Source organism: Aythya ferina, assembly GCF_964211825.1.
Source record: "Aythya ferina genome assembly, chromosome: 3".
NCBI lineage: Eukaryota > Metazoa > Chordata > Aves > Anseriformes > Anatidae > Aythya > Aythya ferina.
The window spans coordinates 104,294,780-104,307,813 of record NC_140298.1 but is presented as its reverse complement, the minus strand read 5'-3'; the positions used below and the strand labels follow the sequence as shown (position 1 = coordinate 104,307,813).

General features: G+C 45.6%; 1 long non-coding RNA gene across 3 annotated transcripts; it reads right to left on the bottom strand.

Moving 5' to 3' along the window:
- Positions 1 to 376: 376 nt before the first annotated feature.
- LOC311434303 lies at positions 377 to 12,036 on the bottom strand. 3 transcript variants are annotated; one of them, XR_014691364.1, is made up of 7 exons: positions 11,619 to 12,036; positions 11,019 to 11,228; positions 10,585 to 10,694; positions 3,138 to 3,411; positions 2,952 to 3,036; positions 1,868 to 2,168; positions 377 to 1,755 (listed from the first exon to the last, which is right to left on the bottom strand). It is a non-coding gene; the product is annotated as an uncharacterized lncRNA (long non-coding RNA). The 3 variants fall into 3 exon arrangements; XR_014691365.1 differs by having other exon boundaries at positions 2,952 to 3,411; positions 11,619 to 12,033; XR_014691366.1 differs by lacking the exon at positions 11,019 to 11,228 and having other exon boundaries at positions 2,952 to 3,411; positions 11,619 to 12,029.
- Between the last annotated feature and the right edge of the window lie 998 nt (positions 12,037 to 13,034).

The window sequence follows — 13,034 nt, the reverse complement described above, 5'->3', positions numbered from 1 at the left end:
TAGGTCCAAACTACACCCTTGCCACTTCCCTTGGAGCCTACCAGCTCGTTCTTTTTACTGTTTTAGCACAAAACTGCAGAAAAAGCCGAGTCTGCCACCATCCCACTTTACCTGGTGCCCATCACCCACAACAAACCTCCAGCTTTTGGGGCTGAAGCCTCCAGTATCTCTAAGACGTGGACTTTGAGCCGCTTTGCTATGATCATGCCCGTGCCTGACCCTGATGTCCCACCCAGCGTCCATCCCACCCCATCCCCACAGAGGTGCAAGATGTCCTGGGCTGGGGCTGCCAGGAAAGGCAGGGGTTGAGTTCTTTCAGTATATTCAGTATAAGTTGATTTTTTTTTGACAGAAAAGAGCCTCTGTGGAAAGAAGAGACTTTCACTAAATCATTTAATTTCATGCGAATTCCTGTGTTGCAAGAATAAATGATTTTGACATAAAAATTTCTTCCAGTTGTCATCACTAGCAATCCCTGGATGCATTAGAGAAACAGAGGCTGCTGTTGAAGCAGTTTCCTGATGGGCTTTACTTCACCTTGTTTTGATTTACATCACTGAATGATACTGAACCAAGCAAACTGCTCTCCCTATGGGTGAAGCTGAACCAGAAGGTGGGCTTCAACTGCTGATGGCCTTTCAGTCCAGGAGAAGAGACTACAGCTAAAAGAAAGTAAACCTCCTTGAAGTGTCTGTAGTGTGAACATTGGGTCCTCAGCACTTGGCACGTCCAAAAGCAGTTAATGTTCTGAGAACCTTGAAATTACTTTTTTCAATCAATGTATAAACTAGAGCGACACAATCTCATTTCTCATTTGAATGAACAAACACAACTTCCAGACAACTTGCTCTGAATTCTCCATTGTCTGACACAAAGAGCAGAAACACTCTCTGAAGCTACAGACATTTCTGCAAGTCATTGAGTCTTTTTTTTTTTTTTCCTCTTTTCCCCAAGAACATTTTATCTCAGCATATTGAGGTTGCCTGCATCTTGGTACTTTTGACCCAATGGTGGCTTTTTGCATCACATAATTCACATTTGTGGTGGTGTGTGAATGGAATAGCAAAATGAAAATTTCCTGAGATAACAGAAACGCAGATGGCACCCTACTCAAAGGTCTGTAAAAACTGAGTCATTTACTTTGCATCAGAAGAAACAATTTGTGTCAGAAAACTTGATATAAATAGGACTGTAAATAATTAGACAAATTAAGCAATTCAGACTTTCTTCCCAAACGCAACACAAGGGAGTCAATCTGATGATTAATGCAGGCATCTTGAAGCTGATCGCTATACGTGTGGGTTCCACGGCCACCTACGGGCTGCCTCCCAGATGGCACACGTGTGTCTGGCGTAGAGGTGCACAGGATGCCTGGGGGAAGGTACGGGGTGAAGGGAAGCAAATGTAGTAAAACTTGTCACCGAGTTGAATATTTGAAGCAAATCACGGCTCGACGTCTCGGATGAAGAATAGATCATAAATCCCAACAGGAATGGGAGTGTGACAGAGTCATCACCAACTCAGGAAAGAAGCTTGGTCTCACTGCAGTGGATGGGATGTTTGACGTGCTGCCTGTCCTCCTCTGGCCTGGGCTGGCAGCTGCCTGGGGCTGACCTCACGAGATCCAGAAGCAGCACGTGTGCTGAGCAGCTATATATGCTGCCCAGCTGCCCCTCAGCAAGCCTGGTAATTACAAGGCAGAAGCACTCTGAAGTTCTCCCAGCGACATCAAACACTCGGCGCTATCACTGAATTCTAAGCAGCCGCACAATAGAGATTATGGCACAAAAAGGAGACAAAGTCAGGAAGCAAGGCAGGAAGAACAGACAGATATTAAAGACAAAAAACGCAGTATCGGTTCCCTCACCTTTCCAGACAGAGAAGCATTTCATCTCAGAAGATGTTTGATTCTGCATTGCTTTGGTTTGCAGTTTGATATCCTTTTTTTTTTGACTAGTCCAATTTCAACCCCAGCAACAACGTAATTGGCCAGAGATCTGCTTCTGTGCTTGAAACTTCAATTCAATAACCTCTCTCCTATTGTATTCCACAGAGATCCAGAGCTAATGTGTGCTCGGGATATGAGAAGAGTGATTCTCTGGGAGAGCTGAAGTTCAATTCCTTTCTTTCATTTCAATAAACTGAGGCTGACTTTTAAATTGGCAGGCCTGTCAAAGAAGATTTTTTATCACAATTAGAAGCTCAGACATGGAGTGGCCTTATCAGAAGAATGAAATGGAATTTTTCTATAGTTCTGTGAAGGTATCACTCAGGAAAGGCATACCGGAGGGAACACAACCAAAAATATTTTCACAAATATTCATTCTGATTTAAAAAAAATAAAAATGAATTTGTTCCAGCTGTGTTTGCTTCTCTCAAACAGGCAAATAATCCAGTTCTGGTCACATGGATTCTCACGGAAAGCAAACTTTGGGAACTCGTGAGGATTCATGGAAAGTAAAGTTTACACAGAGGAGGAAATGAGCCAGACAGGAATCAGACCGCGCTCATCACTGCAGACGTGTAGGACTGCTTATGGGAACATGGGGGAGCACGGCAATAGCTCTTTGTATGGGGCTCCCAGCACATCAGCCCACTGCTCTTCAGAGAAACCCTGCCTCAGACAAACCCCTCCTCAAACCAACCAGTGGCAAGAAGCTTTTTTAATTGTTTAACCCCATGTTTCTTTCAGTTGAGGGACCCCAGGCCAAGAGGGCTCCAACTGTTTTCTTTATATCTGGCTTTAACACTTACATTTATCCAAATGAGGAACAACAGCCTTCTGACCTGACAAAGCCAGACACCATGGCCAGGAATAACAAGAATAACAAGTATTTAATGCAGCTGATGCATGGATAAAAAAGAAAGAGACAAGAAAAGCAGTGGGCACAGATGCAGAGAGAAGACAGCAGTGGTGGTGTGCCCATGTAACACAGCTGTCTCAGCATCACCCTCCTCCCAGCCTGCCCCAAGACGAGCAAATCTGATACTGGCTCATGCTGCAGCTGTGGCAGGGCAGGACCAAGATGACAAAGGCTGGTGATAAATACATTGAGTCAGAGGCAGAAAAAGCCACAACAGGACAGCAGCATAGCTGTAAGGGGTTGCAGTGTCCTTTGTCAGCTGGGTATACTCACTGCCTCTCTTGTACCGGCACTGCCAGGCATTTCCACGCAGTCAGTCAGGTCAGTTTGCAAGAAAACTCTTTTTTTAAGGTAGTTTTGAGCCAGTCCAGAAGCTTGTCCCACTTGGCAGCTGCACAGATATCACTGACACCAGTGGCCAAGAGAGGACAGGCTCACCCCCCCGAATAGCAGTGCCGAGGTGTTTAACTGCAGCCAAACGTGAAGCTGCAGGGTTAGCGGCTGGCTGGCTGCACCTTGCACGAGTTTCATGACAGCACCCAGACACCTGGACAAAAATTAAAAAATAAACAAAAAATATAAACATACAATACGTACATACAACATAAACACACCATCCCAAGTGGAGAACCAGCCAGGAGGCCCTTTCCTGCAAACCCCACCAGGAAAAAGGCAGGTTCCACAGCTGCCCCTGCCCTGCTCGCAACTCAGCACAACTTCTCCCTACCTTCAGCCCAGAGCAGCAAACCATCAAGGTGGAAATGGGGCTGTCCCTCAAGAAAAGCTGCCTGATGCCATCACAGTGCTTCTGACTTTTTCTGGCCACCTGAGTAAAGCAAAAATGGAGTGCACACCTCTCTCCTGGAAAGCCTTTTATGATACCCCTGAAGGGAAATGAGTAGGCTGATAATTAATGGAGCACGTAATGGTTCATGGCCTACAAGAGAAAAACAGCCTTGCACATTACTTCTTAACAGCTTAGCCACAAGTGTAGAATATTCTTGTTATTCTATATTTTTTTTTTCAGTCTTCTATTTTTTTAAACTAATTATTCTTGTTTTGAGAGTAAAATTCATCCAGCTCTCCAGCAAGCAGCAGAATTAAGAAGTCCTGGCTTTCCATAGAGAAGTGTCCTACCTGTTGGCACTCTCCAGCTACCACCACACTTCCAGCAGCATCCGTATATTCCGGCCACACCCTTACCTATCAGCAGAAGAAAGGACAGCAAGTACCTAGCTGCTTCCAAGCTACACATATATTTGAGCTCACACTGCAACTTGTCACTGTGCACCGACAAGAATTCGTGTCTCTACCCAGAGAGTAAGCGTCACGATGCCCACATGAGTTCATCGTCTTTGAGGTCTCTCCATCAGAGCTGAACTTTCTTGATGTTTACTGGGGAGAAGGGACTGATGGATGGAATGATACGTGGAATAAAAGACCAGCTAAAACTGTCCCACTGCCTCTGAAACCAGACTGATGTCAGGCAACCGGTAAGACTGCCCCAAAAAATCCCCTGGTAGCTAAAGTTTCCATACAGTTACTCCAGCACCCTGGGTTGGAGGAAACCTTTAGAACAGAAGTCAGTCGCTTTTCTTAGGGAGGTTCTCCCCATAAATAAAATAAAATAAAAAAAAATAAAAAAAAATAAAAATAAAAATAAAAATAAAAAAAAAAAAAAAAAAAAACAGAAAATCCTCTTTGTCTGTGGCCTGTAGCAGCCTTGCCACGAGCTCATACAGGCTCGGTGTGGCAGAGGACATCGGCCTGCCCATGGCTGTGAAACCCTCAGCACCTCAGTCACCTCTGCTGCTTCATCTGGGTGGAAATCCCCAAAATGAAGCTCCCTGCAGCAATTCTGTCAGTAGGACAGGCTGCGGACCCCCTCCAGACCCAGAGGCACCCTGGAGGCACTACATCACTGCTAAAGCACCATTATTTTGGTTTCTCTCTCCACAGATTTATATTTGCTTCAGGCAATAACATTCATACTTTAGATGCATGCTCTCGCTGTTGTTAGCCAGGGCTTCTGTCATTCTCACTATCTGCAATTTTTGGAGCAGGAATTGTTCTTCTCATCGTTCTTACCCCCTACAAAGAAGCCCCACCACAAACAGTGAGAGTTGCTGACACCACACCTAGCAAAGACCACAGAGATGCCTCCAGCACCTCCCCTTGGACCAGCTGGATCTCCAAGAGGTACCACAGCGTACATGGCACACCACAGCACGTGGCAAGCCAGCCCAGCTGGGCTGCATCAAGCATCAAGGCTTTGTCTCCAGAAAAGCCTAGGCAAACTCTGGCCTGAGCAGAGCAGGAAAGCCTGGGCTGTCATGGTAAGCCAGGGGTAAGAGGATCACCTCAGGCCAGGAGCCTCAGCGAGGCTCAGAGACGGCTCGGCAAGTCTTTCTCACTCTTCTTTTAAAAGTACATTTCTAAACGTGCTGCCTGGAGGCCAAAGAAATTCCCGGAGTGAACATGAATTTTTCAGGAGGATAGGATTTATCTGCTGCTGGTCCTGAAATACAAAGGAGACAAAAAAGGCAATTTTCTGACTTCAAAGACGACCATCGCAGGCATTTTCAGAACAACCTTCCTGCGACATGTGCACACACACAGAGCTACATACAAATATACCACGTATAAATATGCATACGTGTGTGATTCCCACCAAGGTGCTCCTGCCAGAGCCCACCCCTCCGCTGGTCACCATGGAAGCCCATCCTGGTAAGCCATAGTCACATTCCTCTGCTATTACTCACCAACATTAACCACTTCAGCCAGCCGTAAAGCATTTATTTCTCCCAAGAACACACGAACTGACAAAATGGAGAGGAAAAAAGACGAGAGAGGAAAAAATTTTGTGCCCTTGCAAACCACCTTCCCCCTCTGCACAGGGCACCCAGCCAGCACAGCCGTGAGCATCCACCCATGAGCAGCCGGGAGGACAGGGAAAATTCAACCCCGTGGTTTGCAGGAGGTAGAGGAGTCAGGTCCGGATGGCACAGAGCATTTTGAAGTGGCTGCAGGCTGACTTAGTCATTCCCTCCATAGACTTGTCTCCGTATATATGCCTACGTACGTCTGCTCAGAATATCTCCAACCTGATATGGAAGTCTGCTAATGAACCCACACATTTCATCAGCCATTCCTAAAGTCTGAAGGGTCTGGGGATGTATTAGAAAATAGACATCAGGATGTTATCCATCTCTGGTGATAATACGGAAAAAAAAACAAAACATAATCTTCTGCTACATCTAAGTTTGACCTCTGCTTCTTCCATTTTGTATTGCTGCACAAGAGGGAATCTGGCCATTTGCAGATGGATAGGACTGAATAAAATAAGTCAGGCACTAAGCTTATTGCTGACATACATTACTGACATTTCCCTTCCATGAACAGCTCACGCACGCACATGGGAATGACAGTAGCTTTTTAAGCTAATTTACTACTACATGATGAAAATGCAAAACCCAGAAGAAACAAGTCCATCTGAGCCATTTCTTTCTCACATCTGGACAGAAAACGTCTGAGTAACATGGACAAACCTGTCCTCACCTTTTCAGGAAAGCAGTTTGGAAAGGACTTCAGGGGGTCCTCTAAACCATCTCAACAGCCCGACCTCCTCCACTGGCCAAAGCAACTAACCTTCCACTTTTAGGGTCAAACCAGGCTTCATGCATCATCAAAAATGGTCCAAACAACTGGGAATGACTGGCATTTTATCTTTCTTTTTTCTTCTGATTGGATGTTTTTGGCTGCCAGCACGAATGTAAATTCTCCTTGTTTCAAGCAGGTAAATATTTCTTTGCAACAGGGCCTTGAAAAACAGGTCCACTGTGAGTCATTTTATCTCAGGCAATTTTTCATAATTGGGCTTCATGGAACAAACTCCTCTTGTTATTGGTGTGATATCAGATAATAAAATAAATAATTTGCCATTTTTGCAAACAGAAGGGAAACAAAACAGATTTATAGCACTGGGATTTGGAAATGCTTGTTACTTGCTTGTTTTCCATTTTGTGTCTTCTCCAGGGGTTAAACAAAAACATCACTAAGGATCTGTCTGCAAAGAGGTACAAGGGAAACAACGGTATGTATAAAATTGAGACTTCAGAGGGGAATTTCAATCAGCATATTATCAGGATATTCTGACAATGTTTAAAATCTCCAGAGATAAAAAACAGTTGCTGGAACTCATACAGCTGTTTGATACTGATTTGTGATTGCTCTTACCCAACAAAAAGCAAGAAAGGGGAAAAATTGGATGAACAATTTTAGAAGAAATTAAGGAACATGAAAGAGGGGAAGGAAAGATGAGAAAAGTGTAACAAGCAGAGAAAAACTTAAGTACCAGTGGTGGGAAGCTAAAAGCAAATGCCTTAAAATAAGGAAACCGGGTACATAAATTTCACGCTGAGTAATGAAACATGAGAGCAGATTACTGTAAATTCTCCTTTTGTGATGTCCCATCACAAATGGTGCATTTTACTAAAACACAAGTCTTGGGTTCAGAATGGAAGTAATGGGTACAACTTCAGGGCATGCTCAGAAAGGATATAGAAATAAAGTAAATAAGCATAAGCCTTAACATACAGAGTCTCTTCCACCTGCAGAGCCTGAACAAGGTAGTGTTCCTCATGAAAAAGGACAACACGAGGGGGCAAAAGACAGCAGAGGTGTCTGTAGGGTAGCTATAGGGTCAGGGCATCTTCCTCCGGCATTCTCTCTGTTGCAAATACAGGACACTGCAGGGTAGAAGCTCAGCCCCTACTTCACATCACTCCCTAGAGAAGGCTGTTTCTTTCCACATGCTGTATGTTACACACAGGCAAAATCCCGTGCCTTGCCCAGGCACTGGCAGTTGGATGTTGAAGGTAAATGGTGCAATACCCCTCAGACTGCTGCCTGCCTCTCCAGCTGCTCTCCCAACAGGCCACTCAAGATATATTAAAGTCACTGACTCGGTGGATTTGCTTTGTACAAATTCAATTTAGAAGTTTCTCATTAGTTCAGAGATGTGAAATGATGGGCTGAAGGTTTCAAAACTGTTAAGTACAACTGTGAGAGAGATATTCTCCTTATGCCACACTCTAACTTGCATTCATCTCCCTTGCTACTTGACACCTGCTTTTGAGTAGTATTCACTGGTACAGAATTAGATGATAAAAATCTTATGAAATGTGGACATCTTCATCCTTTGTGAATTTCTTGTGCACCATATAAACCCTGGAAAGAAAAAATGCATTGAATAGCCCCCACAGGAGGGAAAAAAGTAAGAAAACAAGAAAGACGTCTTACCCATGAAAAGCAATTTTAGAACATATTGGGTTTTACATAGCATCCTGAAAGTCACACGTGGCATTTTAAATATAAGGATGAGCTATTACTAAATAAATCATCACTCAAACATATCTGAAATGCTATAACTTCCAGGAAGAAATTAGAAAACAGGAAAAACAAAAACAGTAACTGAAGCTGAATTTTTAAAACACGTCATGACTCCATCTTTTTCAGAGTCTGGATTTAAGAACTTCAAGCATGAATTAAGAAAAAACCACTCAGATTACAATCTACTTGGAAGCTACACACAATACAGAAACTGGTTTGAGAAAAATTGGCATTCAGAGGCACTGAGATTATTCAGTTACTGCCATCACTCACTGAGAAACATGACGTTCCACCACATGAGTCATCTCTGCAAGGCAATGGGCACAAAACGTACCATGAAACACTCTGAGAATCTGCAAATACAAGAGCCGAAGAGAGAAGAATCTCTGAAGAATCAGAAGAATCTCTGGTGTATGACAACAGCATGACGTTGGCTAATATGTGCTGTGGTAGTGCTCTGGTACATGGGATGGGCCACAGCAAGGAGGTGGAGGCGGTGATGACACCTCCCTGGAGGAGACCCTCTCCAGCTGGGAAGGAAGGAAAATGGCCATGGCCCTGTGTTTCCATCTCTCCTCTTCTCAGCTTATGTAAAAGAAGGGAATTTTACAGTGCTGTGCTGCTCCTTCTGCTGCCCACGGCAGCGAGGGGCACTGACGTATCTCATTTAAAGGCATCTTAGATCTCTGCTGCAAAGCTGTGGAAGATATCGGGCAAGGGCACACCAAGCCCTCAGTGTCCAAGCAAATGGATGAAACCTCTGCTCAGCACGTTGGCACCTGGAGAAGCAGTACACTCCAAACTGCACATACAGCCCCCAAACTCCTACATAGTGGCCCCTTTCTTCTCATATGTCCCAGATGATGCCCTTAAACCCTCATGCCACCCTGGTCCCAAATGAAGAACCCCTCCGGGAAAACAACAGACATCCTACAGCACCAGGTACTTGCAGCAGCATCTGGACTCTGTCCTCTGTCTCTGCCCTGCCCTCTTTGCTTTGTCCTTCAGCAGACAGTTCTTCTGCCCTTCATTCAAGGGCAAAAATTCTGGCCACCAGAGGTGGTGCAGGCAGCCTGGGGAGCCAGCTCTAAGAATAACAAAGCTGTGGAACCGGGCTTGAAGCAGTTGAAGCACACCAAATCGCATCCCACTCAATTTTCCACTGCTAGCGTAGCCCAGTCCACTGAGACGCAGTTACGTGGCACAACTCAGTGCAATTCATGACCCAGTCCTGTCACTGTGGATCACACGCCCTTTGTTGCAGGCAGCTGTTATTTATTCTAAGACTGCCTTGAAGTCTTCCTCAGAAAAATCCTCCACAATTTCAAAAGCTGTGATTTTCTCTTTTTTTTTTTTTTTTTTTTTTTTTTAATCAGACTGGGAAATTGCTCAGGATTTTTTTCCCCTCCACTTTTAGAAGTAAAGATCGTGTTTTGCTTGCAAACATAGCAGCTGAATAATCTTACAGTCGACCTCTTCACTTAAGGGAACATTTTAAACTTGTTTGCTTTAAGGGCTTTGCAATGAAAGTACTTGATTAGCAAAAGAACATGTGCTAATTAGTATTTCATTATGAACTTCCTTTGCTGATCTTTCTTTTGGAAGTACTAAAATGCTTAACCTGCTTCTCACCATCTTTGTGGTCACTTGAAAAAAACTGGCTGGCTTCATAATGACACAAGGGAGAGCAGTGCAAGATTTGACTCTAAGTTTTATCCAGAAACAAACCAGGCTGGGTGGAAATAGCAGCCATACAAAAAACATCCAGGCAAAAGCAGCTTGGTTTAGTTTGGAACCTTCCCCTTAAACAGGCCTGGAACAAACAATTTGTACAAGAGTCTAGAAAACAGCAAAACTAAGGGAAGGAAAAAGCTACAGCTGTGCAGCTTATTATGCTTGAAAAAACACATCTGGAGCTGCAGGTAGAAGTGCACCTCTATCACCCCACAATCCTCACAACAAAAAACCCAGACAGTACAAGTAGCATAGTAGCTGTCACAGTAGCTTTTGATCTCCCAGCATGTAGGGACCATATAAATTTACAAAATTTAGAAGAAATTCTGTGCTACAAGGGACAGATGTTGGAACTGGTTTCCCTGGAAGTATTGAAGGCCTGGTTGGATGGGTCTTTGAGCAACCTGGTCTTGTGGGAGGCTTGCCTGCCCATGGCAGGGGGTTAGAACTGGGTGATCTTTGGGGTCCCTTCCAACCAAAACCATTCTGTGATTCTACTAAAAGAAAGTCAAGGAATAATGGGTTTTGTTTCAAGTGTGCCCACAAGGGTGCTCAGAAACCCAAATACATTGATGTAGGAGAAGATATCACTTGCCTTTCCAGAGGAGGGGAGCAGCCAGTCTACCCACGGAAACCGCTTCAAGAAGCACAGGGAGGTCAACCATATCCAGGTCCTTCACAGTGCCTTTTCACCACCAAGCTGTCCTATAAGCAAGTGGAAAGAAATAGTGGTAGTGCAGACATTATCCAGGGAAAAAGAGATGCCCTGAAGAAGAGAAGCCAACAGGCAGCCTGTGTCCTCCTGAGCTACAGAGCAAAGCTGAGGGAGCCTTTCCAGCCATAATGACCTGACTGACTAAAGGCAGTGCTCTGCAGCTACTTCTCTCATCCCTGGCTCCCCAGGTCTGTGCCATACAGGTCCTTGGGCATAAGCACAGCTAGGCAAAGGTGGATTTGCCCAAATCCCACCCCATAGTACAGGCAGGTTCCCTCGAAAGGCAGAATGGCTCAGCAGGGAGGTGTGCTTACAGTCCCAATGGCGCAGAGCTGGAGCACGCTGCAGGTTGCTTAATCACAAAGGACACACATCTGAAATCAGATTCCTCGTGGGTGACAGTGGCAAGATCGAAAGCTAAGCTCTTCTTTGAGTCATTCATCAGCTCAGATGTGAGTTGTCAGCCGTTTGAAGGTTTTCCACAGAAGTTACCACACAGTCTGTGCTCTTTATCAATTCTCTGGCTGTAGCAGTAGGGATGTGTCAGACCCACTTCTTTCATTTATTAAAACTTTCTGCCTAATTTGACAAACTGGAGGAAAGTTCTGAATATAACTGAGCTTCAATTAATTTTCTTTCATTCCCCTAAACACCTGCACCTCCAGTTCAGAGTAGTACACATTGTAAAACATAAAAGGAGAATTGTTCTCTCTGCTTTGAGGAAACCCTGAGGCCCTGCTTCTGTCCCCCTCAAACTCATACCCACGTCACATTCCTGGTCTCAAATATGCCAGAGACCTCTAAAGCATCTGCCCAGAACATCAGTTATACATTCACTAATTTTACATCCAAATGATGAGCTGGAATATAATAAAGGAACAGAGAAAGCTTTTACGATAGGTCCCTGCTCTTACCTTTTTCAGGTACCCTACTCTGGGATCAGGATTAAGCCTACACATGCCTTCTTCTCCCTTTGTCCCCCTAGAGTCTGAGGTGAGCATGCTCTTGAGTCTAGCAGCTTAGTAAGAGGTGAACAAGATGAAGGCAGACCTAGGTTTTGTTTAGGCTATTAGGTTCAGCTGCACAGAGAGCTGAGCCCAATTTGGAGGGACCAGACATGGGAAAGTGGTTGCAAGTGGTTTGTAGGGGTAAGGGCTTCACCTGGCAGAGCCTCAGAGGGAAGGGCATGAGCAGTATCCTCAGCAAGCACCTAAAGAAGGACCTATTTGAGCTCTCTCACTCTGTAGGGTGGGGAGGAGGCACACGAGCAGCAGGAGGAGAGGCAGAGCTGAGCAGAGCAAGCCTGGAGGAAGAGGAGAGGGGGTGGGCTCCCTCCAGGCTGCCTGGGCACGGCAGGAGGGATGCGGGTGGCTCTGAGCTGCTGTACAACTGCGTGGGCGACGTTTTCAGCGAGAGCAAAAGAGTTTTTTCATCTGAGCCAATGACCCATTGCTCACGGCTGAATCACGCCACCACTCTTTGGGAAACTGCCAAGTGTAAAGAAAACGGGGAGCTAGCCGGGGAGGAGTAAGCAGCCCTCCTATCTGGTGTGCCTAGGGGCCTGGAAGCACCCATGGAGGTGCAGAACACAAGCATGCTCAGTCCTCCTGACCCTCTTTCTCCCTTTGTATGTACATATCTCATGTGTCAACCACGTCTCCAAAGGTTTGGGGAGGACAGCATGAACTTCACAGCAGAGAGGGACCAACCCCTTGCAGAGCTCCTTCACCCTTACAAAACAAACGTGGCAGGCCCTGGGGCCTTTCCAAGGCAGCCCACAGCAGCTGGCTGCTCACCGGGCACATAGCTGAGCTGGAGCATTTTTTCTGAATGCAGCTGGTGGCTGAGGTGCCGAGGGGCCCTAGGCACCCATGACAGTCAGCAGAGGTGCAATGTGTGCTGTCAGCAGAGCCCTGAGAAGCACTCGGCCTACCCCAGGGTAGAGTGCCATCCAAAATGTATGTTTGATCAACCAAACCATGGCCTTAGGTCTGCTGCAAGCTTCACTCTGTTCAAGTCAGTGAATCATAAAATGCCCCATGCTGGAGGGGCCTCTGGAGGTCACCTACTCCAGGCCTCCTGCTCAGAGCGGCAACTACCACAGAAAGCTGCCCAGGGCCTCATCAGTTGAGTGCTGAGCACCTCCCCAGGCAGCTATTGCCTGTTGTGATAACTCATGGTAACACTTAAGGAAAGGTATTTCATGTCAATAAGGTGGCAGATCTGACTCAGGACCTATGGAAGACCCGTGCCCAACAGGAGAGGCAGCTGGAGGCCAGGCAGGATACTCCAGGGCATTTCAGCTACGACTATTTTCTGGTGAGTGAATA